The sequence below is a fragment of the Cryptomeria japonica genome, chromosome 11 (genome assembly GCF_030272615.1).
Source record: "Cryptomeria japonica chromosome 11, Sugi_1.0, whole genome shotgun sequence".
NCBI lineage: Eukaryota > Viridiplantae > Streptophyta > Pinopsida > Cupressales > Cupressaceae > Cryptomeria > Cryptomeria japonica.
The window spans coordinates 50,426,195-50,429,605 of NC_081415.1; positions in this window are offsets into that span (position 1 = coordinate 50,426,195).

Consider the following 3,411-nt stretch of genomic DNA (forward strand, 5'->3'; position numbering starts at 1 on the left):
TTGGAATAGTAGGGCCATCCTGCTAAAGCCTATGTGTTTTTGCATTCAGATCTGCTTGATCTACTTCTTTTCTCAATATCAAGCGATATCAAATAAGATTCCCTTTGCCCTATCGGATAATGACTTGCAGTGTATGTTCATAGGCAACCTATTGCCGGCATTGAGGGAGAAGTTGTCCCTGAATTATTATCAGAACTTTGCCAGCATGTGCTCTACCTTGACCCATTATCAGCACACCATGACATAGTTCATATTCTCTTCTTCGAACCCTCGTGGTGGGTCCTTTCTTGGCACGTTCTTAGATGGGTCTCAAAAGAATAAAGTTGTGACTAATGTAACAGCTACTCCTCCAATTGTTGCCTCTCAATCTTCGTCAAACTGAGTCTTCACAAAATTGAACAACTCTTATTTGAGTATCATGCAGTCATTGTTGCGAGACAACCCGATCACTCTACCTAAGCCTAAACCTCTATTAGATAGCTGACCCTACCCAAGTTGGCTTAATGGGTCAAAATATTGCCATTACCATCATATGCCTAGTCACGACCCTAGGAGATGTTATCATCTTAGACACATTGTCCAAAACTACATCAAGAGTGGGGCTATCGAAGTTAACACATGGAAAAACAAGTCAAAAAAGTTCATGGATAAAACCAATAGTGACTTGCAGATCTATACCAACACGTTTCCTCGACACTCGACAAATGTGATTTCTACATCTAATCTGGCCTTGGAGGGTGCTCCATATGTCAATATGGTAACCGTCACCCCTATCGTCTCCCCCCTACCCAGAAGGGGAAGGTGTCTAACATTATTATCTCATTCACATTGCTCAATGCCCCATATTGCAGAGAGCTTTCTCCTCTCTATATCCTTGCTCAGTTGAATTGTCAAACTGTCATAGGTGTGATGGTTGACCCCTCTAGTAGAGTCAAAATCATCACAGAGGAGACACTCTTTGTGAATGGATGACATAGGTCGGTCTATGACGAGTGTTGTACTACCTTGCACACCCACCATGGATTCTCTATCAACCCATTGGGAAGCATCACCCTGATGGTCATGGTAGGTCCCAAGGCAATGTCCTCAATTTTTACTATCATCCCTAAGTCTGACCTCTTCCGAGTTAGACTTAGGATCCATGGTTGATCGCCATGGAGGCAGTTCCTTTTGTGGTACACAAGTTCTTAAAGTTTCCTCATTAGGGAACAGTGCATGTCCTCTAGGACACTAGCTATCGATTGTTGATTGCCCGTGAGGACTTCTCTTTGGATCACTTTTGGCCTGCCCTGATTGGGCCCATGCTTCCTTGCAATGACCTTTTATACTGTGTATATTATAAATACAAGATGAGGGAGACGACTTCTACATTGACGTCACCTACCATCCCTTTGTTGCCTCCTGCATCAACTTCTCCACCCGCAATCCCGGTCTTGGAACGGGTTGTGCCACATGTCCCTCCATCATAGGGAGCTGGGGCTAAACCTGCTCCTACACCGTGACCTCCTCATCCGCCTATGACCAGGTAGACCCGAGTGGTGTCCTCTGTTCATGTGACTGCACCTAGTGCAAACAACAGAAAGGCACCTTCACTGTCGAAGTCCATGGCCCACCCACCCTTTGAGCTTCCCATCATGGCCAATATCCGTACACCATCTCGCTATGTGAAGGGGAAGTTCTCGTCACAATTTCCTTCATCTCTGCTTGCATCTACATCACAAACCACATCGACGCCTCCTATCCCTCCACCCGCTCCTCGAGCAAAGCAAGCTCAGATGCCTGTCGCTGTGAATGTGAGGCCTGTTCAGGATGTCCCTCATGCTTCATCGATTAGGACTCCTCTTGTCCTTGAGCCAATATCAAAGGCCTCTCCTATGGAGCATGATGCTTCTGATTCATCTCAGCCTACGGTTGGTGGTCCCCACCTCCATCTAAACTAGCATTCCCTCAAAAGTAAATGCTTATGTCGGGCCTAGGGTCGAGCACATGACGCTGCCTTATAGTTCGTCGATGCATTCTCCAGCGTTGTTGTTTCGGAGCCTCTTCCTTCGGTGGTTCCCACTTATACCTTAGTTTTGGTGTCTCTTTCTGCTACTCTAGGGACCTTTGATGACCCTCCCCCTAATCGGGTACAGGTCTTCATTGTGCCTTCCTCGGAGCCTCTTCTTATTAGTTCTCTGTCAGACACTCTGCCCTTGTTCGTGCCATTGGATATGCCACACACGTAGGTGGTCTCCACTGCATCTTCCACTACTCCACCTATTGTGTCGCCCCTTCAGCATCATAGCTTTCTTAGGGTCCTTCAACCTGCTACAGTCGATAGGAGGCTTGAGACTCCTATCCCTTGTAAATGCAAGTTCAAGTAGGGCCCTATCCTGGATTTCTAACATCGCCAACGAGCACATGTTTGTTCTTCATCCCTTCCCTTACCTGCCTCTATGCTTACCGATTTGCCTATTTTTGTTTGCATGATTGAGAAGGCCCTCTCTTCTCTTGATTTCATCACTACCCCTCTTCCAGAGGTCGGCAGTCCTATTCTTGTTCCATCTTCTCCAAGTGAGTCACCTGTTTCCTCCCTGGCACTAGTACATTCTAGCCTAATTTTCAATGGCTATTTGTCGGAAGTTCAATGCCAACACGTTGAACTTCCAATAAATGTAACCATCAAAAATTCATCGTCGGCCTTCCCGACGATGCCATTTGCATTGGCAGTCCGACGATGTTATGAACTCTTCCAATGGCTACTATGTTTGCTCCTTCGGCCAAAAATGTCATCGGATTACGGTAGGAATTTTGATGCACCCCCATTACCATGAATCGACAACTATCTGACAAGGAAGTGACATTGGACATACAGCATCCTTGTCGGATGTTTCTATACTTTCCATCGGAATTCCAACAATATCAGATGTTGTGGGTCAGATGGCTTAGTCATCGGTGCATGAAAGCATTGCATGAGTTTAGCTACTTTTAAAAATTGTATAAAACATTTTTAATTTATTTGATTGAGTGTTATTTGCAAAAAAAGATTATCAATGATGTTTCCTTTCTCCAAGAATTGTCTAGAATCTTTCCATCAAATAATATGTAACATCCAATGACTAAATATTTTCTTTACAAATGCTTATTTTATTTAATTATCATCTAAGTGTGAATTATAATTTATATCTGTGTGGAAGAAGAAGATACAAGATGAAGACTCACGTGCAAGTAAATTTCATAAAAGAAAGCAAGAAGGCATTATCTTGAATGACATGGAAACAAGCTCATCAGCTACCTAGAAGAGAGCAATTGGAGAAAAGTAGAGGAAAGTGTTAAAGGGTGATAAATACATAGAGAGTATGCAATACAAACAAACAATGTCTAGAGTGTGTGATGTAACGTCTCTAATTTATGTCCGGAGGGACTAAC